Source organism: Octodon degus, unplaced genomic scaffold (genome assembly GCF_000260255.1).
Source record: "Octodon degus isolate 3935 unplaced genomic scaffold, OctDeg1.0 scaffold00018, whole genome shotgun sequence".
In the NCBI taxonomy this organism is placed as follows: Eukaryota; Metazoa; Chordata; class Mammalia; order Rodentia; family Octodontidae; genus Octodon; species Octodon degus.
In genome coordinates this window covers 20,158,184-20,184,518 of record NW_004524594.1, presented here as the reverse complement: position 1 = coordinate 20,184,518, position 26,335 = coordinate 20,158,184, and the positions used below count along the sequence as shown (strand labels likewise).

Sequence of the window (26,335 nt, the reverse complement as noted above, 5' to 3'; positions counted from 1 at the left end):
GTCTGCCACTTTCCCCACAGACCAGCATTCCTCAAAGGCAGCTTGAGGAAGCCATGCAATAGCTGTCCTGTTTCTCTTTGAGCTAGACTGCCCATCCTTGACCAAGCCAGCACTACTGGGCAGCTTCTGGGCTTACTGAGACAGACCAGACCTTGTCTGTCCCTCAAAATCCTGCATGAGTGAGTCATCTCTGTCACCAGACAGAGCACCCCATCTGGGACATACCTGCCTCTCCAGTACTACAAAACCCCACTGGAGGGGTAGGGGTCTCTGCCATTGTTCTCTCTGCCACCGAGACCCAGAAAGGACTCAGTCCTCCATGTTCTGTAGGGTGAAATGCCGCTTCTCCAGGAAGGGTCTGCACTCTAGTCTGCTCACCTGAGGTTCACCTGCTGTTTGCCAAGTGGTGTTGGGGGGACCAACCTCACCAGGATCTCAGAGCCACCCCTTCAGGCTCACCTTCCACAGGGTTCTCACCAATGAGGAGTGCGCTAGTCCCCCACGGAACTCTAACACATCTAACTCCACTGCTCTGGCAGCTTCGTTTCTGCCCTGTGTTGGGGCAAATTGTTTTCAGGGGTGCTTGGTGGGCAGCCCTGGGTGCCCTGGGTGGTGTGGAGTGTGATCAACTGTCCAAGACCTTGGCTCTCCAAGAGGAGAGGTAGCAGTGGAGGGGCCTGGCTAAGATTTTGGAAAAAACCTAGGTGTCACTCCTTCCCCAAGGACAAAAATAGTAATTTTACCTTTTTTTATTGAGGGTCTCTTTCCTGGTTATGGGTCACAGCTTGGGACACTTAGAAACTCTCTTGTCACTTTGACTACATTTTCCAGGTTGTCGCCTTAGTAAAGTTCCGCAGCTACAAGAAAATAGTGCCATCATAAAAAATACAACTATGGAGAATGCGGGTATCGATCCCGCTACCTCTCACATGCTAAGCGAGCGCTCTACCACTTGAGCTAATTCCCCAGCTGGGTCAGCTTCCGCCCTGATGCATATTGTGGTCCACGTCATCACCGGTCCTCCCCCCCCCACCCCCCCAATCCCATTTGCTCGCGGACACTTCGCCATCCCATTGGTTCTCTTGCACGCCGACTTCCACGGCCAAGACTGGTTTGGCTCAATTTAGTTTTAAAAGGCATTCACCTCTTGGATTGGCGGTGCACAACGTCCATCAAACGAAGGCCCTGCTGTTGCTACGGCGTAGGGAGACCCAGCTAGGCTTCCCCCGATTTGTGATTTGTTTCTCAAACTCCAGGGTCCTAGAGATTCCGGATCCGTCAAGTCCTTGGGAAAAGAATGCGCCCCTCGAGCTTGACTGACAAGGTCCGTGAGCCAATCGGAGTAGAGGCAAGGGAGTTACCTGACTATCCAATAGGTTGCGGGGGGCGGGAGAGTGAAGCCAATAAGCATGTATAGGAGGCGGGGTCAGAGTTACGACTGGTTGCAAGGAGGCCAGAGGGAGGGCGGGGGAACTCAAGGCCTGCTTGATACGTCCGCCATTTTGGGCGCTGATGGTGTCGGTGAGCGCGTTTCCCGCCTGAGCGCAACTAGCGGCGGGTTGTGGGCACCTTCAGGTAATGGGGTTGGAGGGCAGCGGAGCGGGCTGCGGCGCGGGTGCGCGAAGCGTGCCGGTGGGCGGGAGGCAGGGCTCTGGGCCTGGACCTGGCTAGCGTGGGGAGGGAGCGTCCCGTCCCCTCTCCCCTCCCCCCCGGAATTCGCTGCTCCGCGGGCCTGGGAGGCGCGGCGCCGAGTCCTTCCCGGCCTCTCCCGCCCGCTCCTGTCAGCCCGGCTCCGTGGGCCGGGCGCCGGGGGCGGGACGCGCGGACGGCGAACTTTGCGCCTCCTTGACGTCCACGGCCTTGCACAGCAGGCGGCCGGGCTAGGCGCACCGGGACCGGATCCGGCCCGGTTCTGGCTCGACTCTCCGGCTCTCTATGTCGCACACACACCGGCCCCACTCCCGCACTTGCGGGGGACCCTGGCTGCGGGTTCCTTGGAACTTCTGGAGGCCTCCGAGAGCGTGTCAAGTTGAGGCAGCAACTCGCAGTAAAGATTCGCTAAGGCCTTTGTTGGACTCTGCTCTCCGAGAAACAAGTTTTGTGGGTTTCTGTTAATTCGCCACAGAGTCATCGGAATACGCGAAAACCAGTTCGGAGTCTTCCAGCAGCCTTTTGAGTGATCTTTCCAGCTCCGATGTTGTGGCTCGGATGCAGACCTGGGCACGAGTGCCTCCCTGGCGTCTTCGAGCCAGGGGGGTGGTCCTTCTGGTGGCTCCAAGGACCTCCCTCCTAAAGAAGCCCATTCCTTGTTAACTTGGAGGTGTTACCTCTTCGGGTCCTCTACGCTTTAATCATAAATTGATGTTTTAATTAGAAGTGGACCGAGAGTTCTCGGAGTGAGCATCTTTGTGCTTTGACGTCGGTCATCTCCACCTCATGACTTACTGTCATTTGTCTGGTATTTTACATAGAGCTTTGTTTATGTTTCACTTTTGTGGGAGGGGGAACTTGGTCGTTTACTCCTCGCAGTACTGTTAGTGTTGATATTGTTCCACTTCGTTCAGTGAAGTTTACTTCGATTTTGCCCTCAAGGTCATATTGCAGATAGCCATCAAGTGCAAAGGGACTTCAGATTTCCAGCCACTGAAATGCGTGTCAAGTAGCAAAGCCGTAGTGATGGTGTTTGAGCTTTGTTCACTCTGGAGATAGACTGCCTATGCCTGACCCCCTTCTAGCTCTGTGACCTTGGGCAAGTTAGGCAACCTCTTTTTTTTTTCTCCGTAATATGAGAATAATAATAGTATCCCTCTGATAAGTTTGTTCCAACAAGTGTCTGTGATACATAGGTGACGGAGTACCTGTGTAATGAGTTAATACACATAAAGTACCTAGAGCCATGCTTCACAAATACAATCAGCTCAGTCATTAGTGGTTATTACTACTAATTTAAATTTGATTTTAAGTGTTTAGGTATAATTAGAAAGTGAAGTGAGGAAAAAAAAAGAAAATGAAGTGAGTGATCTAACAAAAAAATGATCTGGACGTTATTATTTTGCGAGAGAAGTTGTTGAAATTTAAATTACATTTCCTGGAGTAATTAGCGATCTGCAGAATATTTTCCGTAAAGAAGTGGTTACATGCAGAAAAGCCATCCAGTGTTTAAATAGGACTGGTGCTCATGTACTTCTAGATACTGCTTCTGGATGTGATTGGCCCCAAACACTGTAACTTTTTTTTTTTTTTCTGTCTTTTTGTCTTTTGCGGAAGGCTTTTCACTAGCTCCGGCTGACCTTGAACTTGGAGTGATCCTTCTGCCTCAACCTCTGAGTGCTAGGATTACAGGTGTGCACAACCATGCCTGGCCCAAATATTGTGATTTACCTGTAGAGTTCCTTATACTTGTGGTTGCTGTTGATGATTGAAAGGCTACTGCATATTGAGTTCTATTTCAGCTAAAGTACAGCTTGAATATCTCTTAAGTGGAAAATCCAAAATCCTTGGGCTCAGGATTTAGCTCAAGAGGTGGTGCATTTGCTGTGTGTGTGTTGAAATCTGAAACTTGGAGTGCTGGTTTGATGTTCAAAAACTTGGATTTTTAGACCATTTCTGAATGCTGAATTGTAGTATTTAGGATTGAATCCATGCTTTTTGCACTAAGCTCCCTTCTCAGCCCTTAATTTATTTTCTTTGTTTCCTTTGTTGAGACAGGGTCTTGCATGAGCTCAGGACAATCCTCCTACCTCAGCCTCCTGGGATTACAAGTGTGTGCCACCACACCTGGCTTAAATTTTTTTTTGTGTGTCAGGATTTCACAAAGTTGCTAAATTGCCAGGCCATACTCAACTTCCAATCTTTCTGCCTCAGCCTCCCAGAGTGCTGGGTATTATTAGTGTGTGCCATGTGCCACCATATCTAGCAAAATTACAGATTTTACAGCATTGTAAATTTTTGAATTGGGGATCCTTTACTGGGAAGTCTGTCTGTACTCTTCAATAAAAAAGAAACAAACAACAACAACAACAAATCTCAAATTCTTGCTGGTCCCACTCTACAGGATACTCAGCCTGTAGTTTGAGAAGTAATTGTTATCCTAGACCATTGCTTTGGAAGCTGTAAATAGGGAATGTAGGATATTTAGCAGACTGTCATCCCCTTGTTTACAGTCATACTAAATTCAGTCTTTTAATGTCTCACCTGTGCTCTGCACCATGATGCTTGAAAATGTTCTCTTGGTGGTTTTTGCTTTGTTACACTGGGGAAAACTGTATTTTGATAGACTTGGTCTTAGGTAGAGATGAGCATCTTGCTAGTACAACTTACTAAATGACAGGAAGAAGATTGCTTTGTGTTTCTAAGATATTTGCTTTTGTGTAAAATACAACAGACCAAACCAAATGAATACACACAAGCAACTTGCTAGTTTCAATAAACTAATAGAGAATGTATATAGCTGGACAGAAAATGAATAGTAATCAAATTCAGACTTGACAAAGTAAGATTTGCTTTTGCTTCTTTAAAATAAATTTTTCTCTGTCAGTCAAGTCCAAAAGGTAATGCACTTGATGTAAGGAAACATCTCTTCCTTTTTTTTTTTTTTTTTTTTTTGTATTTTTAGGAAAGGGTCTACAGGGTATTCAGGGTCTCACTACTAGATTTGACTCTAGTGATCCTCCTGTTTACAGCCTCCCAAGAGCTGGGATTACATGTGCGCACCACCACACCCAGCACCTCGGGGGTAGGGCCTGCCCAGCAGTTCTTGGGATCCTGGGCGCTTTAATCCACTGAGCTATTTGGCTGGCCCTCTTTCTTAAGGCACTACTGGAAGAACTCATAATCAGTTTGTTTCTGTGTTAAGTTTGGCAATTAGATATTTGAGAAGTCTAAAATTTTGTGAGTATATATTGGTCTAAAATTTTGCATTTCGCTACAATTAAGAGTACATGGTAGTGAAGACAAAGCTCTTCTAATCATCAGCTAAACTAAAACTCAGTATTGAGTTTATTTTATACAAACCACAAGTGTAGTTGGACCCTTAAAAATCAAGACCTGAGCCCCAGTAAAGGTTGAGTAGTGTTAGCTACCTAAGTACTGAAAAAAAGCTTTCATATTTGTATCAAATGATTTTTCTTCTTCTTCTTCTTCTTCTTCTTCTTCTTCTTCTTCTTCTTCTTCTTCTTCTTCCTCTTCCTCTTCCTCTTCCTCTTCCTCTTCCTCTTCCTCTTCTTTTTTTTTTTTTGCAGTACTGAGGACTGGACTGAATCCAGGATCTTTTCACTGCGCTACATCTCCACCTCTTTTTAATTTTAATTTTTTTTTTTTATGTACTTAGTACAGGGTCTACAGGACCTCACTACGTAGATCAGACTCATAGTGATTCTCCTGTTTTCAGCCTCCCAAGCGCTGGGATTGCAGGCCTGTGCCACCATGCCCAGTCTCAGTCGGTGTCTCAGTGTGCCCTCTGAACAGGGCCAGCATGGCACGCCTGGGATCAAACCCCGGCCTCTGCTCTGCCTAAGCAGGCACTTTAATCCACTGAGCTGTCTGTCTGGCCCTTGTTAATTTTTTGAGATAGGGTCTTGCTAATTCATTAAGTTGCCCAGGTTGGACTTGGGCTTGAATTGTGATCCTCCTGCCTCGGCTTCCCACAGTAGTAGAATTGTAGGTATATACTACCACGCCTGGCTTGTTAATTAACAAATAATAATTACACATGTTTATGGGGTACAGTATAATACTTCAGTGTGTATGCCATATCGGGGCAATTACCATTTCCCTCTCCTTATGTTTGCTTTACATCTGGCACCTTCAACTATTCTAAAGTGATCAGGTTTTGTTCTGGGTGGTAGAGCACTTGTCTCACATGCATGAGGTCCTGGGTTCCATTCTAGCACTGAAAAAAGAACACAAAAGAAAAGGAGAATTCAGTAAAATGATTGATTTTTAAAAAATTTACATTAGAGGTTCTCAATTTGGGATAATTCTGCCCTTTAGAAAATATTTGGGAATCTCTAGGACATTTTTCCTTGTCATAATTGTGGTGTGCCTCTAGAGTGTGGAGGCTAAGGCTGTTGCTAAGCACCTTATGCACACAGCATAACAAGGAAATTGTCCAGCCCCAAATAACAGTGGTGCTGAAGTTGAGAAGTCCTGTTCTAGAAGATGCTAGACTGGCCCACATCAGTCATTTTGGATACTTTTGACACCATGGTTATTGGAAATTTGTGGTGAGATTGAGAATCTAATTTTAAAAAGCTTGATAATACTGAAGTGTTACTGGGTTTTGGAACCACTGTTATGTACCACAGATAAGAGCTACTGTGAGTATGAGATTCTTTGAGTGGTCTGTGAGCTTTGTCTTCTCAGATCCTGTCTTAGAGGTTGTTAAGTATGGGGGAAAGATGAGATACATACTTGATTTATTCGAGGCTGAAGACAGAACTTTAAGGTAAATACCAAATAAATTGTTATCTGGATGGGCTAATGCATGGTTGTAATTTTAGCATGTTGCACGGCTGAGGTATGGGGATCCTGGGTTTGAGCCCAGCCTGGGCAATTCAGTGGCTTCATGAGAACCATGTTTTAAAATAAGAGCCATAGATGCAGCTCAGTGCAAAGGCCCTGGGTTTGATCTCCAGTATCTCTGAAATACGTACATACATACACACACACTTGATGTGCATGCTAGGTAGAATTCTACAACTGAGTTTTTGGAGACAGGGTTTTGGAACTGTAATCCAGGCTGGCCTTGAACTCAACTTTGAGTTCAAATTAAAAAAAAAAAAAAAAATTAAATTTTCTTTTTTTTGTTTTTGCGGAACTGGGGATTGAACTCAGGCTCTTGCACTTGCCGGCGAAGTGCTTATTCCACTGAGCCATCTCCCTAGCCCCTAAAAAATTTTTTTTAGCCTGGCCTGTGGTGGTGTGTATGCCTATAATCTGATACAGGTACTTGGGAGGCTGAGGAATCACTTAAACTGCAGGCAGGCCTCAAATTTGAGATTATCCTGTCAGTTTATCAAGGAGTTGGGATTACAGAAGAGTACTATCATGCCCAACTGAATGATTTTTCTAAGATGATTTGGAAACTTTTTTCCCCCTTTATGTCATGAAAATACATTCTTGGTGTGCTGAAATTTAGCAGAACTCTTAGGTTGGAGTTTGCAGTCATGATGAATAACCTTACACTATGCTAATTTTTAAGTTTTGTATCTTTTGCTCTCTTATCAGTAAACTGACAGTTCTGTTTTTAAATCTAATTTCAGGAGGCTGGGGAGATAGCTCAGACAAAGTTTTGGAACTGTAATCCAGGCTGGCCTTGAACTCAACTTTGTAGCACAGGCTGGCCTCAAGCATGTGGCAGTCCTCTAATCTCAGTCTGCAGAGAGCTGGGATTACAGGTATGTGCTGCCATGCTGGGCTAGAGATACTTTTCTTGCCTATACTTAAAGTTTAGATTGCGCATCTGATTGGTTAAAAGCATATTAGGATGAAAACAAAAAAATTTTCGTTAATGTTTTTTTTTTTTTTTGGCTGGCACAGGCTGCTTAATGGCGGGTCTTGTGGGGCATTTGGAGCCAAGGATCCAACCACAGTCCCCTGCTGAGTTTGCTCAAGCAGGTGCTTTTAAACAACCGAGCTAACTGGCAAGCCCCCCATTAGCAAAATGTTGATACCCAGATGTAAAGCAGAAAGTTATGGGGGCACTTTGTCATTTTTCAGGCTGAAATTTGTCCTTTGGCTGTGTCAAGAATTGTAAGTGACCCCATCAACTTTAGCTCTTTATGTTTTGATCAGCAAATATATTAAGTTCTTACTCTGCCAGCAACTGTTTTAGGGATTCCTTGATGAATAAGCTCTTAAGGACTTGTATTCTAGCGGGAAAGGCAAACAGTTACAAAAGAGACTAGTTAACCTGTTAGAATTAATACAGTTGGCTATTTATATCAATGAGTTCTGCATCTTCAAGTTCCTTCACCAAGGGTTCATCTAGCTGTGGAATGAAAATATTTTTAAAAATTCCCCCAAAAGTTCTATAAGATAAATTTGAATTGACCAAAGGCACTGAATATTTAACTGAAACTATATGAATTAAATGATACATAGTCATACTCTGCTATGGCCACATTCTCTCCAAAAATTTGAGCATTGCTTTTATATCTTATGTACAATGCAGTTAGGTTGTAGATGGTTGCTGGTTGTATTATACTGAACTTATACAGACTTTTTCTGGCTATTACCTAAACAATACAGTATAACAACTGTTTATTTAGCATTTCCATTGTACTAGATACAAATAATGTAGACATGATTTAAATTATATAGGAGGGGGCCTGGGGAGATAGCTCAGTGGCATAAGCACCTGCCTGGCAAGTGCAAGATCCTGAGTTTGATCCCCGATACCAAATAACCAAATAAATGGATAGAAAAATAAATTATACAGAATGATATCTGTAAGTCACATGCAAACACTATAACATTTTATGTAAAGAACTTCAGTCCGTATGTTTTGGCATTCATACTGAAGCTGCGAAGATACTGGAACCAATCTGGAGAGATGCTGAGGACCAACTATATATGGTTTAAGTAGGCTGTCAGAGACACTAGAGAGCTCAGAGGAAAGAACCTTTGCTGGTTGGTTGGGTTATTTCAACCTTGGGTTATTGAGGTTGTAAAAGAAAGATAGGTGTGCCTTTTTCCTTTGTATTAATGGTTGCTTTGAGTTAACTTGCTTAGTTTGGAGTTCTTAAAAAGCAGTGTCAGTCCCCCTGTGCTGAAGGAGCTGCTTAGTAATGACAAACAGGATTGATGTTGTTCCATATATGTTAGTTGATCTGTAACCTAACTTAAAATATTGATTCATTGTTCCAAGATCATCAGTCTTCCTGTAGTTTCTTGCAAGGTATTTATTATTGTTGTCATTATCATTTAATATTTTTGAAGTAGGGGCTGGTGAGATGGCTCAGTGGTCTAAAGCACCCACTTAGAACAAGCTAAGCCAAGCAAAGCACAGGGACCGCGGTTCGATCCCCCAGCACCACATGCCAGCCAGCCCTGCCCCCTGGTGGGCTGAGCTGGCCACACACACACTAAATAAATAAATAAATTTATTTAAAAAAATATTCTTGAAGTAGATGGTGCTGGGAGTGTGGAAGAGGTGTTTTGTTTCTGTTTTTGTTTTTTCAATTATGGTGTGGCTCTGGGCTGATAGGAGTTTTAGTTTTTGGATTTAGTTATTATGGGAGCCCTGTTTCATCCTTCTACTTCCCTTTATTTTTCTTTACTGGGAGAGAAGGAGTTATTGTTTCTATCAATATTAAGTTTAATTCTGATTTTGAAAGATCACAGACTATCTATGGCCATGACATTCTGAATGCTCCTGGATCTTGCCTGGAAGATCCACAGATTGATATTTGGATACTAGTTAAGATTGGTTAGATGGTGAAGAAACTGTTAAAAGGATATTTGTACTTAAATGTTTCTGTCACAGACTTGAAAAATTAGCTGTCTTTACCCTGAGTAGAGGCTGTTGACCACTTGTTACTTAGTCAGCTAGTGCTGACCTATTTAAAGTTAGTGAAAACAACACATTGGACTAAATTTATGCAAAAGAAAATTTGATAGATTCTGAACATCTGATATAAGGAGTCTGCCAGTGCACTCAGTAACTCTGGCAAAGTGAGCTATTATTAGTTACAAAATTGCTTACTCATTAGAAATATTTATTGACTAGAAGTAATTTGTACACTTAAGAGGTTGATTGCAGTCAACTATGCTTGCATAAAGGAAAGATGAATGAAAGATTAGTTTTTAGAACATTAGAAAGCAGAACTGTGAAAGTTGCAGAGGGGTCGGGGAGATGGCTCAGTAGGTAAGTGCTTCCCTGATCAAGCGCAAGGGTCTGAATTCAATCCCTGATTCTTCAAAAAAAAAAAAAGTTGCAGAAATAAGATGCTGAGTCAGAGTTGGAGAAAGTTGTGGGTTATTAGATGGAGTTTTGGATTTCCTGTGGCTGGATGTAAATCTGAACAAGAATAGTGGTGGTAGAGACACCCTTCGAGAAGAGGAGAAAGGAGAATTTGCCTCAGAACATGGGCAGGTTATAGTCTCCACTGCAGTGTGTGTGTTGGTGAACTGGGACGGTGAAGTTGGCTGGGCTTTCAGTCCTCAGATGGGGGAATGAAATGTTGACATACTGACTTGATTAGCTGTTGAGAGTTGCGTTTCATAAGAATCATGGTTTTGTACTGGAATAGAATTTAAAGGTCATTGATACTTAAAGAAAAGTTTAGACCTACTGAAGAATGAATCCAGAGGCAATGGAGAAATCTCAGTTCCTTGATGATTTCATAGGATTGTGCCCTACTAAGTCACCATTTTAGATGCCATTTGTTTTAAGAACGAAGTTATAGGTGGATCTCATTGAAAATTAATAATGCCAACTTCTGAATTGTATCCTTTTAGTGGTAGTACATGTTGGGTTTTTTTGTCATGTAATAGATGAGGGGATAATGACTTGAAATATACCAGGTTTCTACTCTGTTTGGACAGAGGACAGGTCTTACCTGCCTCTGTTGTCTGAGAATTAAGACCCCTGCTTTGTCTGATTAGACAGCACTCTGAATGATCCCCTTTTGTACTATGGATTTTTCGTCCTTGCTTCATTACATTTTCCCCCCCAATACAAGGAGTTGAACTCAGGACCCTGTGCTTGCCAGGCAAGCATTATTTCTACTGAGCTATCTCCCTGGTCCCTGTTTCATTACATTTTAAGATAGATTCAACAACTATTGCATTTGGTATCTATCAAAGTCTTAGGATTTTGCTGCTAAGATAGTACCTGGTTTATGTTTTCAGTTCAGAATATATTGTGGCTATCAGAAGTACACAGGTCCTTAAGTAGCTAGGTTTAAAAATTCTGGCTCATAGAATTTTTTTTACCTGTGTGGTCCTGTTATTACTTAACATCTCTTACTTCATTGCCTTTCCTGTGAAATGGATATTAAATATCAACTGTTTATTTTTATTTATTTATTTTTGCAGAACTGGAGATTGAACTCAGGCCCTTGTACTTGCCAGGCAAGTGCTTATTCCACTGAGCTATCTCACTGGCCCCCAAAATCTACTAAGTTCATCTTTTTTTTTTTTTTTTGGTACTGGGAATTGAACTCAGCACCTTGCGTTGCCAGGCAGGCACTTAACGCCACTGAGCTATCTCCCCGGTGTTAACTGTTTAGCACAGAGCCCAGTATGGAGTAATATATGTATTAAGAGTGTTATTCATCTTGATCTTCTCCTTAATAATAGAAGAAATACAGAAACAACTCTTTAAGATGCAGTGAATGGTCTAAAGGAGACAAATGACCTATTATGGATCCGAGAGAAGCATTGGGGTCTAACTAGCTGCTCAAAGGAAGTACAGAGTGTTATGACTTATGTCTGGATGTCCCCCAGAGCATAGGTGGACTTTTTCAGAGGTGGCTGTATCTAGAGTATGTGTTGCTAGATATCAGGGTATATGATTACTAAATTAGTCCATTGATTGGTTTGGAATAGTGTGAGTGCGACAAAAGCGGGTAAAGCGGGTAGCCTAGATAGAATATAAAGGGACAGAAAAAAAACTGCTTATTGCTTGTAGTTTGGTGCTTGCTGCTTTCTGCCTGCCATGAACTGTTTCTCCTCTGTGATGTCCCTCTGTCATGCCTTTGGAGCCAGCCTATTGTGGGCTGAAATCTCTAGAAACTGTGAGCTGAATAAACTTTTCCTCTTTTTGTTTTGAGCATCAGATATTTTGTCTCAGCATCAAGAAAAGTAACTAAGACACGATGGTGGTGATTTTGGTCAGTGAAGTTTCAGGGTATTTAAATGTAGGATGTTTTATTTATTTATTTATTTTGGTGGTACCAGGGATCAAACTTGGTACCTTATGCTTGCCAGGCAGGCACCTATGCTGCTGAGCTATCTCCCAGGCTTTTTTTTTTATCTTTTATTTGGTACAGGGTCTCACTACACAGCTTGGATTCGTAGTGATCCTCCTGTTTCAGTCTTCCCAGTGCTAGGATTATAGGCATGTGCCACCATGCCTGGTTTCAGTGGCCAGCATGGTGAACCTGGGATTCCAGGGCCTGCATGGCATGCAGTACTAGGGATTGAACCCAGGTCCTTGTGCTTGTCAGGCAGATGCTTAGACTGCCGAGCTATCTCCCTAGCCAAGTTTTTTCTTCAAGCTAAAATTGTGTTATAGATATTTTTTTTTTCACATATAAACAAGCATATACATGTAACATCCTTTCTTTGGCTAGAGCAGAAAGTATAAATTTAACATTTTGTAGTTTGCTTTTTTTCTTTTTTGCAGTACTAGGGACCGAACTCAGGACCTTGTATTTGGCAGGCAGGTGCCTATCCCCTGAGCTATATCCCCAGCCTTGTAGTTTGCTTTCTAAAATATCTTTAGGCTCTCCAGCACTCAGCATTACAAATGTCACTCCTGTGTTACATATAATCATATTCTTTCAGTGTGCTGTGAGTAATATGTTTTGAGGCATTGATGTATGTTAGCATATGATTCTGATTTTGCATTTGTTTCTTTACAAATTCCACATCATAATCAGTACTTCTATTGAGATGTCTATAAACTTTTTTGGTAAAGGACTACTTAGTAAATGTTTCATTTTATGCTTTACAGGCTGAGTAGTCCAGCAGCTGTTCAGCTTTGTATGTGCAAACAGCTATAGCCAATACCTAAAAAAGGTTGAATGTATTTGTTTTCCTATAGAACTTGACCACAGAAACAGGTGGTGGGGTGTGTTGTTTTGTCTGTGGACCATTGTTTGCCACTGCCTATTCTAGTTTTTATTTTAATTTTTAATGAGATCATGTATTCAAAGAACGTATATTTTGGTATGTATAGATATTATTAAAAATTAAAATTGATAGTTGTGTGCCCATTAACTAGCTTGCAAAATGTTATTACATTTAGTTCTTTGTGTTTCCTCTCTGATCCCTTCCTCTTTCTGAGCTGCTCATAGCATTTTATTGCTTTTATAGCGTTGCCATCTGTGAATGTAATGTATCCTTATATAATGTAACTTAATTTTTGCATATCATTAAACTATATACATTTAAACATTTTCTTCTGAACTCTTCCTTTTCAGCATTGTTTTCCAGAGGGAGCTGGAATGTTTGAGTGCTTAATTATGTCTTAGGGCTTAGGCTTTGTTCTATTACTGGGTATATTAGCAGTGAGAAAAGCAGATAAGTTCTTGGCCTCATAGAGCATGTATTTTAGTGGGAGAAAGCTAACATTTGGGTAAAAGGTATAGAATCCTTATGGTGATAAGAGCAGGAGAAAAATAAAGCAAGGGACTTAAGTGGGACTGTCTGCAGCTTGAAATACAGCATCCAAGGTAGGCCTTACTGAAAGAGGCCTTTTGTACAAGGGGAGAGGGTCCAGCTTGAGGCATGGGCATGGGGCATTATAGGCAGAGGGCCCAACATGATGGACAAAATGCTAAGTAGGGGCTGTGGTTGTTGAGATGTGGAGACAGTAGGAGGTCATTATGGTTAGAGGCAATATTTGAGGCAGTCTTCTAAGATTTTTTTCCTTTGAGTGAGATGGGAAGTCAGATAGTGTTTTAAGCACAGATGTGACATGATCTGGTTTCTAAAAGGTCCCCCTGAAGCTATGTTAAGAATAGCTTTCCCTGTGTGCTGCTGGAAGTAAGCTAGAGGCTGGGGCAGTGATCCAGAAGAGCAGTCATTGCAGCTTGGACTGTAGGGGAACGGGGTGGTAGTGAGAAGTGGTTGGATTCTGATCCTCCTTAGAGAGCATACAGGCTTTGCTGGCAGATTGGATGTGGGTGTGAGAGAGAAGTGAAAGAAGATAGGGGTTTTTTGCTTGCAGCAAGAGTAGTCCCTAAGACTAGAAGAGCAGGTATGGAAGTCAGATCAAGAGTTGGGTTTAGATGTCCAGTTTGTGAAGTTTTTAAAGACAAGACTGAGGGGCTGGGGAGATAGCTCAGTAGAATAAGCACTTGCCTGGCAAGCGCAAGGGCCTGAGTTCAGTCCCTGTTTCTGGGGCGGGGCGAGGGGGGAGGACAAGACTGGATATACATCGAATGAAGGCATGTGGAATGAAGGGACGAGGACTGGGCTGCCAATAGCAGTGTCCATCTTCAGTGTTTAGATAGCACTGCAGAATCATGAGGCTGAGCAAGGGCACTGAAGGAGGGAGAACCAGAGGAGCAATTTCTCTCTGAGATGACAAGAACCAGGTGAGGGTGGTGGCTATGACGCTAAGGGAACATTGCTGAGAAGGGGGGCAGTAGGGAGCGTGGGAACATGTGGCATTTGTCTGTTGTGTCAGGGAAGTCATGGATGTCCTTGAGCATTTTCCACAGTTTCAAGAAGCCTAAAAAGACTAGAAGAGAATCCATAAAGAATGCTTTGTTGTCTGGATTTGCTAGAGTTGAAGGGAGATTTGAAACGCTGACCTGCTGAGGTGGGAGAAACCATGGTATTTTTGTAATGCTGGTGAAAATGGTTCTGTAGAGAAGGAACAATTTTTTTTTTTTTTTTTTTTTTTTTTGTATTTAGTACGGGATCTACATGGTCTCACTACACAGATTGGACTTGTAGTGATCCTTCTGTTTTCATCCTCCCAAGTGCTGGGATTACAGGTGCACGCCACCAAGCCCAGGCTCAATCGCGGTCTCAGTGCGCCCTGGGGTCGAGGCCAGCACAGCATGCTGGGGATTGAACCCCGGTCCTAGCATCTGCCTAAGCAGGTGCTTTAATCCACTGAGCTATCTGGCTGGCCCTAGAGAGGAAACAATTTGATGGAGCAAGAGAGACCATACTTGCTAAAGCCTCCATCTAGGGAAGTGACAGGGAGTTGGCTCTGTGCTCATGTGAAGAGTAGAATCCATGGGCTGCTTCATAATAGGAGGAAGAGGAGATAAGGAGAAATGAGCTGTGGGAGCATGTGGACATTTTCTTTGGCTCTAGAAATTCCATCCTTTTTTTTTTTTTTCTTTTTTCTTTCTTGCTTGCTTTTTTTTGTGGAACCCGGGATTGAACTCAGGCCCTTAGGCTTGCCAGGGAAGTATTTATTCCACTGATCCATCTCCCCGGCCTCCTTTTTTTTCTTCTTTTCTTTCTTTCTTTTTTTTTATGGTGGAACCGGGGACTGAACTCAGGCCCTTGTGCTTGCCAGGGAAGCGCTTATTCTACTGAGCTATCTCCCTGGCCCTCTTTTTCTTTTTTTTGTGAGAGAGAAGTTCTCAGCACCCAGAGAACCAGGGGGAATTTGTGGGATTATGAGGAGAGAGGAGAAGGAATGAAATTTCTTGGGAAAATAAAAATGTGAGTGATTTAGCAACATAGTACAGCCTGCTAGAGGAAAATACCCTGAGTTAAAATGGAAACAGTAATCCTTAGGTTGTTTGTGGTGGACAGTGCTTCATTGAACTAGATTTGTGGTTTTCCTAGTAAAAGGACAAAGCAACAGAGGGCCAGGAAGTGATTATAATGGTGGGAAAGGATATTAAAGCTGGAAAGGGAAAAAGGGAGGACATATAGCGAGGTTGTGTGTGTGTGTGTGTGTGTGTGTATAGAACTTTGTCCATGTTTAAACATTCAGCTGTAGTTTATTCCTTTTTCTGCTGTGTTGTATTTTGCACTAAGTATGTCTCATTTTATTCTGTTGTTGGAGAGCAGGATTATCTCTAGTAAGAAAGAAGGCTGCTTTTAACAATTGTAAGGAATTGGTGGGTAGTGAGATATGTACAACTCTAACTTTAGGAGATTATAGAGATTGTTTCCAAAGTGGTTCTGCTAGTTTACTCTGCTACCAGTATTGCTGTTCTATAGCCTTGGCAACTATTGGGTTATTATTTTATGTGTTTTGAGACAGGGTTTCATTGTGCAGTTCAGGCTTGCCTTGAGCTCACTTTATAGCCCAGGTTGGTCTTGAACTCAAAATGATCCTCCTGCCTCAGCCTCCCAAGTGCTGGGATTAGAGGTGCACACCACCATACCTGGCTTGGCAGTTATTTATTGGGATTATGAGAGTTTTGTCTTTATATTACTGAACCTTGCACCTAGGGCCTTGAATGTGGTAGGCAAGCACTCTGTTAATGATCTACATTCTAAGACCCTTGTAAAATTTTCATTTTGAGGAAGGAACTTGCCCAGGGTGGCCTTGAATTTGAAATACTCCAGCTTCAGCCTCGCAAGTACGGAGACTAGGTAGGTGTGTACCACCATGCCTGGCTCAAGTTTTTAAAATAACAACTTTGAATTGTAGTTCACATGCCATACAATTTAGCTAAAGTGTACAATTTAATGGGTTTCAACATAATCATCATCACACTTTAATTTTAGAAAATTTTCATCATTTCGCAGAGGAATTTTGTACTCCTTTGTATACTCTAGACATTGTTGGTGATCTTAGACAATTCATATTTAATGTGGAGCTTAAAGTTAATTAGTATTTTTACCCTACCTAACAAGTATCTTAGACTTCTCTTACATACCTTCCCAGTTTGTATTCTAATACTATCTAATGCTCATTTGTTGGTCTTTAAATACCACATAATTAGACATTTTTGTATTGTCTTTCTTGAAAGATAGTCTTCTCTAATTCCTAATTTTGGGTTGATGATTGTTCTCCTTAAGTATTTTGGCAATACTTACTGTCTTCTTCCACTATTACTATTGAGGTCACTTAGAAGTTGTCAGTTGTAACTAATCCCTTGCTTCTGTTTTCTTTTCTTTCTTTCTTTTTTTTTTTTTTTTCTTCATATCTTTTAAAACCAAAGCATTTATTTTGAGTGATTGTTGCAATTCTCAAGATGAACTGGACACTGCAACTGCTGCTCTCTTGGGTTTAGGTGTTGTTCCTTCGCGGAAGCCATGCCTGAATCTGCGATATACAATTTTTAGGTGCCTCATTCGACTGGTTCCGGTGGTATTTTGCCTTTTAGCCTTTGCACTCCAGTTATACTTTCTTTTGCGCTTGGCGGGATAGCCACATTTGCCACAAGTCGACTTCTGAAGGTGGTAGGCCTTAGAGCCACAGCGGCGGCACAACGTGTGCGTCTTATTACGACGCTTTCCAAAGGATGACGTTCCCTTCGTCATCTCGCTTGTGCCGCCGAGACCAAAGAGCTCTGTTTTCTTTTTGTAAGCCCCCTTTCCTCAGTTTTTACTAAGAATAATCTTTGTAAAGAATTATTTATTACGCTTCCTCTGTGTGAGGAATTACATATTTTTTCAGTGTAGAACATATTTAGTTATTATTGCTTTGAAGTTACCACTTTCTTGTACTGTTTAAAACTTTCACTTCATCTTCCATGATTGTCTGTTGGCCGGACTGCCTGCCTGCCTGCCTGCCTGCCTTCCTTCTTTCCATCCTTCCTTTTTAAATTTTTTTTTTAATTTTAATTTTTTTTTCTTCCTTCCTTTTTGAGACAGGGTCTTGCTATGCAGTTCAGGTTGGCCTTGAGCTCATTTTGTAGTCCACTCTGGTGAATTTGCAGCAAAAAACATCCTGCTCAGCCTTCTGAGTGCTGGGATTACAGGTGTATGCCACCATACCCAGCTTCTATGTTCTTTCTAATTTTTTTTTTCGTGTGTGTGAAGAAAGATGTATTTGGCATTGAATCCAGGGCCTTTGTACTGAGCTACATTCCTGATTTTTTATTTTTTATTTTTTATTTTGAAGCATACTCTTGCTAAGTTCCAAAGTACCCCAAGCTGGGCTTAAACTTGTGATCCTCTTGGTTCAGTCTCTTAATAGCTAGACTGTTAATCCAGGGTATTAAAGTGTTTTGTGCTAAATTGCTCCTCCACTAGCTTAGTGGATGTGTTTAATCTTCTGTTCCCATGTAAGTGATTGATGTTACATGCCAGTTTGGATTACAGTTCTTTGGAGTCTCACTGATGAGAGATACCAGATACACATTTTGACACATCTGACTCTGTCTCTGTCTCTGTCTCTCTCTGTCTCTGTCTCTGTCTCTGTCTCTGTCTCTGTCTGTCTGTCTTGTCTTTCTTGTCTGTCTGTGTCTGTCTGTCTGTCTGTCTCTCCCCCCGCCTCCTCCTCCTCCTCCTTCTCTCTCTCTCTCTCTCTCTCTCTCTCTCTCTCTCTCTCTCTCTCATGTATTTGGCTGTTGCAGGATCTCATTATGTAGCTTGGACTCCTGGTGATCCTCCTGTTTTCATCCTCCCCAGCGCTGGGATTTCAGGTGTGTACCCACTACACCTGGACTCTGGCCAGTGTGCCGGGGATCTAATTGTTTCCCCTGCACTTGCCTAAGCAGGCTCTGTAGTCCACTCAGCTATCTTGCTGGCCCTAGATATACATTTTGAATAAGTATGAGTCTTTAAATAACTTTATAAAGTATAATAGAAGATTTTCATTTTGCTGAGAGCTAGCATATCTAAGCCTCCTGCTCCCCTCATAGATTGTTCTGTTGTCAGTGAGAAATTTCTTAGATTTTCTACCTTTTTTTTGAGAAAGGGTGTCACTGTATAGTTCAGGTTGGCTTTGCACTCAGTAGGTAACCCAGGCTGGCCTCAAACTCATGGCAGTCTTTCTCCCGCCTCAGACTTCTCAGGGTGGGGAAAGATTTCAGGGATAACTGCTATTTTGAAATGGGATCTTTTGATTGCTGAGAAATGTCAGTGTGATCTTTTATGTTGCTTGCCTAGCATGTGTGGGGCCCTAGGTTTGATCCCTTCCCAGTACTGTGAAAAACAAGAAAGAAAAAAGGTGGGCATGTGGTACACATTCTGTGAGGGTTAGGCAGTTGTGAATTGGAAAGAAACTGCAATGGGGAAAAGGAAGAAGATAGTTAAGATAGTTAGTTGTACAGCTAGTTCCCCCTCTCCCTCTCCCTCTGCACCCTCAGTACCACCCCCATTAAAAAATACTTATTTTCATAGCAAATTCAAAAGAAGGAATGGGGGCCAGGGATCTAGGCTCTGGCACAGTGTCTGCTTGGCAGGCATAAGGCCCTGAGTTCTATTCCTGATGTCAAAACAAAAGAAAAAGAGGAAATGAGGAGCAAGAGTACTTGGAAGGAATTGACATACAGACTGAAGATAGTATTGTCATTTTGTGACACTGTGATAGGAGACCCTGTGTGTTCAGCTGCTGCTAGTCTTCCGTCATATCCCTTCTTGAGGAAGATAATGGTGAGGACTGGGGACTGTTATCAACCAGAACAGCATCGTGACTCCAGAAGCACAGTTAACAACTCCATTGAATCCTGTCTTAGGTATTTCCATTGAGGACCAAGAGTCCTCCCAGGTGCTGGGATTATAGGTGTGCGCCACCACACCACCACACACTCTTGGTCCCTGTGCTTGCCTAAGCAGGTGCTTAGTCTGCTGAGCTATATCACCAGCCCTCATTTTCCTATTGAAGGACATCTTGGTTACTTCCAAGTTTTGACTGCTGTGGATAAAGGTGCTATAAATATCTCTGTAGGTTTCCAAAGTGGCACATTCTGTCAGTATGTGTTTGGTGGTGTGATTTGGATTTTGATTATTTTAATAAAAGTGTAGTGGCATCTTATTGTAATTTGCAATTTCCTAATGATGTTGAGTGTGTTTTCATATGCTTACTTTCATCTGTATATCTTGCTCAGGTGTTTTATCTTTATGTCTGTCCCTGTTTCTTTGTCTTTCTGTCCCTCTGCCCATGCCTTCCCCATCCCTTACAGGGAATCTGACCCCACTGAACTGCATGCCCAGCCCCTCTTTCCTTAGTTTTTAAAAAAGTTTTTATTGTAAAATGTTGATTGAATTTTGTCATACAGTTTCTCTGTAGCTAATGATCCAGTCATGTGACTTCTCTAGACTGTTGATATGATGTTTTACATTAATTTGTTTTCAGATGTTAAACCAATGTCCTCCTCTCTTAGCCCCCCAGAATGTTGGGGTTACAATCATGAGCCAACATAACTAGTTGGTTTCCTTCAACTCTGTATTACAGTTCCTTATATTTATATATACTGCATTTAACCTAGCCATTCATGCATCCATCAGTGGATGCTACCATGAACATGGATGTACACATATCCCTGCTTTCAGTGTTTTTGGATATATACCTAGAAGTGGAATGGCTGGATCATAATAATCCAGTTTTACTTTTTTTTTTTTTTTTTTGCAGAGCTGGGGCTTGAACTCAGGCCCTTGAGCTTGCCAGGCCAGTGCTTATTCAGCTGAGCTATCTCCCCAGCCCCCAGTTTTACTTCTTAAAAGAAGTGACATACTATTTTTCATAATGACTGCACCACATACAGTTTTCCATAATGACTGCACCATTTTACCTTACCACCAACGGTGTACTAATAGACCAGTTTGTGTACATTAGCACATCACATCTTGAAGTATGAATTATGCATAGGTAGTCATAGCACTATTTGTTGCTTAAATATTTCTGGCAGCAAAGGATAGGAAAGTTTCTTCATAGAATTTCCTGATGTTTTATTATCCTTTTTTCCTTCCTGTCATGCTTTGCTTTTCAAACATTTGTTCAGGGCTACTTTCCCACTTGGGTAATCTCTACTTTGAGGTTCTTGTTTGTGTTTCTAATGTTTACATGTTTCTTTAGCCCTGCTGATATCTTGCAAGTGCTAATTAGATAACTTCCACTTACATTCATTCTTCCCAAATCATTCTGAACTGAGTAAGGTGGAGTTTAAGTGCTAGTGAGCTGAAGTCCTAGTAGTCCTAAGTACTAGTCATTTTGTCTGAGTTTCATTTTCCTCTGTTGTATTATGGGAATGAAATAATAATTCATAATAATGAATGTTCTGGGGCCGGGGAGATGGCTCAGTGGAATAAGCGCTTTCCTGTCAAGCGCAAGGGCCTGAGTTCAATCCCCGGTTCCACCAAAACAAAACAAAAAAAAAAATGAATGTTCATTATGGGCATTACAGTCTATGTAATGCTCATATTATAGCATACATAAATTATAGATACAGTAGAGCTAGCTGAATGCAGTCCCACATGCCTATAATCCCAGCATTCAGGAGGCTGAGGCAGGAAGATTGCTGAGTTTGAGGCTAGCCTGAACTTTATACCAAGACCCTGTCTCAAGAAACAAAACCAGAGAGCAGACAACCTCCCCCTCAAAAGATATAGTAGAGCTCCAGTTACTTTTTTATTTGTGTGTGTGTGGCCAGCTCAGCCCACCAGGGGGCGGGGCTGGCTGGCATGTGGTGCTGGGGGATTGAACCGTGGTCCCTGTGCTTTGCTAAGCTTGTTCTAAGTAGGTGCTTTAGACCACTGAGCCATCTCACCAGCCCCTCCAGTTACTTTTGAAGCTTTTCTCCTCCATAGTGCTGGGGGATTAACCCAGGGTGTTGTCACACATGCTGTACCATGGAGTTATTTCCCTGCCCCTTTTTATAAATTGCTCAGGCTGGTTTTGAACTTGGATTTTCTAACGTGAGTGTCTCAGATTACAGGCATACCCCACTACACCTGGCTTTTTCCCTGCTATGGTTAATTTCTTCTTGTCATGAGGTACTTTCATTTTAAAGTTATTTAAAATATTATACTATTTAGAAAGCCCAGTACATATATAGTGTATCAGCAATAGATGAATATACCTGATGTTCCCCTTTCAGTATTAATTACTTTTAGTTATTTGTGATTTGTTTGCCAATTCTCTGGATATAAAGTGATGCGTATAGATTTTCATTAAGGAAATTAATGAAAAATTAATAAAATGCTAAACATTTCTCAGCTGTTGGCTTATACTTTGGTTTCTTCTTGAATGAATGGTTTGTTCAGGTTGTTTCTGTTTCTTTGGCATCCATTGGATCCTCTGGTGTTCTGAGTTTATATGTCCAGTGTGCTGCTTTTTAAAAATTTATGTATTTGGCACAGGGTCTCGCTACACAACGTGTGCTATCACATCAGTTTTGGTTTGAGGTACTGGGTAATGAACCTGGGTTCTTGGGCTAGGCCAGCCAGGCGCTTAGACTGCTGAACTATTTCCCTAGTCCCCAGTGTGCTCTTAAAAGAAGAGACTTCCTTTGACAAAGTGTAACAACCCTTCGTGAAAAAAACACTAAAGAAAGTAGATATATACAGACCTTTAATAAAAGCATTTATTTATTTATTTATTGTTGTATTTTAGGAAAGGGTTACAGGGTGTTCAGGGTTTTACTACTAGATCAGACTCAGTGATCCACCTGTTTATAGCCTCCCAAGTGCTGGGATTACAGGTGTGCACCACCACACCCAGTCTCAATTTCTGTCTCAGTGTTCCTTGGGGCAGGGCCAGTACAGCAGGCCTGAGGATCAAACCACGGCTCCTGTGCCACCTTGCTTGCACTTTAATCCACTGAGCTATTTGGCTAGTCTTAATAAAAGCCATTTATTGGGGCTGGAGAGATGGCTCAGTGGTCTAAAGCACCTACTTGGAACAAGCTTGGCAAAGCACAGGGACCTCGGTTCAATACCCCAGCACCACATGCCAGCCAGCCCCATCCCCTGGTGGGCTGAGCTGGCCACACACACACACACACACACTCTAAATGAATAAATAAATAAATAAAAATTTTTTTAAAAAGCCATTTATGATAGACCTACTGCCAACATCATATTTAATGGGGAGGAACTGAGAGATTTCCCTCAGGATGTCCACTATCACTACTCCTGTTTAACACAGTACTCGAAATGTTAACAAAAGCAGTAAGGCAGGCAAAAGAAATGAGATATGTATAGGCAAAGAAGTCAAATTATTATTTGCAGATATGGTTATCTAGTAGAAGACAAAAAAAGTCCACAAAAAGACTTAGAATTAGAACCAAATTTGAGGCCGGGGAGATGGCTCAGGGGAATAAGTGCTTCCCTGGCAAGTGCAAGAGCCTGAGTTCAATCCCCAGTTCCGAAAAAAAAAAAAAAAAAAAGGAAATGTAGCAGGATACAAAAAGAATAGTGTTCCTACAAACTAATAATGAACCCATCAAAAAAGAAATTAGGGGGCTGGCCAAATTGCTAGCAGATTAAAGCACCTGCAAGCAGGAGAAGGGCCAGGGGGTTCAATCCCTGGGCCTGCTGTACCAGCCTTGCCCCTGGGGTATGTTGAGATGGCAATTGAGACTGGGCATGTTGGCGCACACCTGTAATCTCAGCTCTTGGGAGGCTGTAAACAGGTGGATCACTATGAGTCCAATCTAGTAGTGAGACCCTGAATAGCTTATAGACACTGCCATAAAAAAAAAAAAAAAAAAGAAAGAAAGAAAAAAGAAAAGAAATTAGAGGGCTGGTGAGATGTTTCAGTGGTCTGGGGCACCTACTTAGAACAAGCTAAGCTAAACAAAAGCACAGGGACCGCAATTCAATCCCCAGTGCCACATGCCAGCCAGCCCCGCCCCCTGGTGGGCTGAACTGGCCACACACACTAAATAAATAAATAAATAAATAAATAACTTTAAAAAAAGAAATTAGGAAAAAACTGCCATTCACAATAGCACCAAGAAGGCAGGGAGATAGCTCAGTGGCTTAAGTGCCTGCCTGGCAAGAGCAAGGTTCTGAGATCAGTCTTTGGCACTGAAACCTTGCAGCCCCAAAAACAAAATCACAAAACAAAGAACAGTAATGCCAAGGAAACTACATACTTACAGATTGAGGAAGTAAAAGACCTCTATAATGAAAAGCACAGTATTCTGGGCTGGGGAAATAGCTCAGTGTTCTAACTGCCTGTCTGACAAGGGCAAGGCTCTGAGTTCAATCCCTGGTTACTACATGCCATACCAGGCTTAGAACCTGGTGTACAGTGTGCCTGCCACCAAAACTGGGCATAGTGGCACACAGCTATAATCCCAGTGCTGTGGAAACTGAGACAGGAAGATCACTGTGAGTCCAAGCTGCATAGTGAGACCCTCTAACAAGTAAATATTTTTTTAAAAAAATTAAAAAACTACAGTGTCCTGAAAAAGAAAATTAAAGTGGACACCTGGAAATGGAAGGTTACTCCCTTGTTCCTGGATAAAACCAATATAGTCAAAATGGCCATGTTTCCAAAGTTGATAAAGATTTAAGGCAATCCCAATCAAGATTGCAACACTTGATTTTTTTTTGAGACAGGATCACATGATTCAGTTCAGAATGGTCTTGAATTTATACTGTAGCCCAACCTGACCTTGAACTCACAGGCGCTCTTCCTGGAGTGCTGGGATTACAGGTGTGTACCACCATGCTTGGTGCAACACCGTTCTTAACAGAACTGGAGAAAACAACCCTAAAATTCATGTAGAACCAGAACCAGAAGAGACCCAGAATAGTGAAATCAATACTAGATAAAAAGAGTGAAGTGGGGGGCTGGGGATCTAGCTCAGCAGTCCTAAGTACCTGCCTGGCAAGCACAAGGACCCTGGTTTGGTCTTTGGTACTGCAGGTCTTGCTGGCCACTGAAACTGGATGTGGTGGTGCATGCCTGTAATCCCAGCACTGAGGAGGCTGAGACAGGAGGATCACTATGAGTCCGTGCTGCTTAGTGAGACCCTGTACCAAATAAATAAATAAACAAATCTTAAAGAAAAAGCAAAGTAGATAGCATTACAATCCTGAATGAAGTGAAATGATGTATTACATAAAGCTGTAATGATGAGAACAGTGTGGTAAGTGCACAGAAACAGCCATGTGGATCAGTGGAACAGAAGATGCAGAACATCTATTCAACTACCTGGTCAATGTCAAAGGGCCTAAAACCACATGCTGGAAGTAAAGATAGCCTCTCCCCTTTTTTAAATGGTGTTGGGGAAACTGGATATCCACATGCAGAAAATCTAGACCCATATCTGTCATCATATACTAAACTAAAATAAATGAATCAAGATCTGAATGTTAAAACAAATAATCTGGATAATGAAATAGCTAAAACTCTTAAAGACATAGACGTAAGCAAGGACTTTCAGAACAGAGCCCCAGCTGCACACAAATAGTACTGTTGAGAAATCAACAAATGGGATCATGTCAACTTAAAAAGCATTTGCATACCAAGAGAATGAACAGTGACAACAAAACCTGCAGAATGGGGAAAAATTTTTTGCCAGCCTTCCTCAGATAGAGGACTAACAATCTAGAGTATATAAATAACTCAGAAAGAATTAGACGACCCCAACTGCAAAGAAAAAAAAAAAAAAAACCAATTTGGGAGACAGCAGCATGGTATCTGAGTGGCATTCCTTAATTCTGGACTAGTGACTATGTTATCTGGGTCAGTTATTGTTATTTGTAAAAAATAATATAATTTGTAGAGTTATGGGAGTTATGGTGAGGTTCAAATTAAAATGTGTCAATATTTTTGGTAAAGTGCAGACGTTAAATCCTTTAAAAACAATCTTTTCATGGCATCTTCCTTCCAAATATAGATAGTCCTTTTTTGTTTTTTCCTTTTTATTTTTCTGAGACAGGGTCTTGCTCTGTAGCCCAGGCTGGCCTTGAACTTACTATGTAGCCTGTGCTAACCTTGATACCATTGCTTCATCTGAGGGTGTTACAGCTGTGTGACACTTTTTAAAAAAAAGTTTTGCTATCTTTTTAACAACTTCATTGAGCTATAATTTGCATATCATGGAGTTCACCCACTTAAAGCAATTTAATCTTTTAGTACTTCAGCGGAATTTAACTATCATGCATCACTTGGAGTATTTTTATTATTTGAAAAAAAATAATGCGACTTAGTATATATGGAGATACTGCCTTCTGCTTATTTATCAGTTTATAGATATTTGAGTTTTTAATTTTTAGTGTTTATAAAAAGTTACTGTGAACACATGAATGTTTATGTATGTATTTAATGTATTTGGTATAGGGTCTCACTATACAGCTTGGACTTGTGATCGCCTGTTTACAGCCTCCCAAGAGCTGGAATTACAGGCGCATGCTACTATACCCAGTCTCAATTACAGTCTCAGTGCACCCTGGGGCAGGGGTGGGGCTGGGACAGTAGGCTGGAGAATTGAACCCTAGGTCCCTGTGCCTGTTTGCAGGTGCTTTAATCTGCTGAGCTATTTGGCTGGCCTTGTCTTTGTTGTTTGTTCTTAGGAGGAGGCTTTTTTTTTCCCTTCTTAATGTAGTTAGTACAGGGTCTACAGGGTCTCACTACACAGATCGGACTTGTAGTGATCCTCCTGTTTTCAGCCTCCCAAGAACTGGGATTATAGGTGCACATCACCCCGCCCAGTCTTTATTAGGAGATTTTTTTTTTTGTTTTTGTTTTTGTTTTTTTAGGACAGGGTGTACAGGGTGTTCAGGGTCTCACTGCTTAGATTGAACTCCTAGTGATCCTCCTGTTTTGTTTTGTTTT

At 41.8% G+C, this 26,335-nt stretch overlaps 1 protein-coding gene, 1 non-coding gene and 1 pseudogene across 9 annotated transcripts in view; 1 reads left to right on the top strand and 2 right to left on the bottom strand.

Moving 5' to 3' along the window:
- Positions 1-894: 894 nt before the first annotated feature.
- Trnaa-agc lies at positions 895-967 on the bottom strand. The gene has a single exon. It is a non-coding gene; the product is annotated as a tRNA-Ala (tRNA).
- A 503-nt stretch (positions 968-1,470) lies between these two features.
- The window catches only part of Ppp6r3 (protein phosphatase 6 regulatory subunit 3), a 153,387-nt gene continuing 128,522 nt past the window's right edge, over positions 1,471-26,335 (top strand). For 5 of the 8 annotated variants that reach the window (XM_004627125.2, XM_004627127.2, XM_023710637.1 and 2 more), the window contains exon 1: positions 1,471-1,575. The gene's annotated coding sequence lies outside the window, so the exon portion shown is untranslated. The remainder of the gene's footprint in view (positions 1,576-26,335) is intronic. The other 3 variants (XM_023710639.1, XM_023710641.1, XM_023710638.1) reach the window with 1 other exon arrangement.
- Positions 16,846-17,160, bottom strand: LOC101590410 (annotated as a pseudogene).